A 705-nucleotide genomic window follows, 5' to 3' on the forward strand; every position below is an offset into this window, starting at 1 on the left:
GTGAACACCGCATTCATTCCTGCCTGTGGCAGGGGGTCAGGCTAGATGATCTGTTCAGGTCCCTCCTGACCCTAGCTACTATGAAACTATGAGCACTTCACCAGAGTGCCAGAAGCTCTCAAAGATCCATGCCAGGGGCTGAGCTTTGATGCAGGCCAGCTCCTTGAGTACTCTGGGGTGTAAATTGTCAGAGCCAGCTGACTTGAAGGTGTCCAGCTTCTCAAGGTGTTCCTACATGTGGTCAGTATTGATAGAGGGCAAAGAACAACCCTCACTCAGGCGTTCCTGTCCCGTAATGGGCAGGGGTGTCCTATGGGACTTGTGAAAGACCAACGCAAAGTACCCATTTAGTAAGTTGGCTTTTTCCTGGGTGTTGGTCATCAGTTCTCCCATCTGGTTTACTAGGGGTCTAATGTTGCCCTTGCTTTTCCTCTGGCTCCCCACATATCTAAAAAAAGGACTTTTTATTGTCTTTGATACTTGTAGCCACTTGGAGTTCCATTGCAGCCTGGTCTTTCCTGGTTCTCTCCCTGCAGGTCTGGACCAGTGCAATATATTCCACCTTGGAGGTGGATCCCACTCTCCATCCTTTGTAGATCTGTCTTTTTAAATGCAGGAGGTCCGCTAGTTCCTTGCTGAGCCAAGGGGGCTGCTGTGCCCTCTTGCTTCCTTTCCTCTGAAATGGAATAGCCTTAGCTTGTGCAT

Source organism: Gavialis gangeticus, unplaced genomic scaffold (assembly GCF_001723915.1).
Source record: "Gavialis gangeticus isolate Ggan-Ray unplaced genomic scaffold, GavGan_comp1, whole genome shotgun sequence".
NCBI lineage: Eukaryota > Metazoa > Chordata > Crocodylia > Gavialidae > Gavialis > Gavialis gangeticus.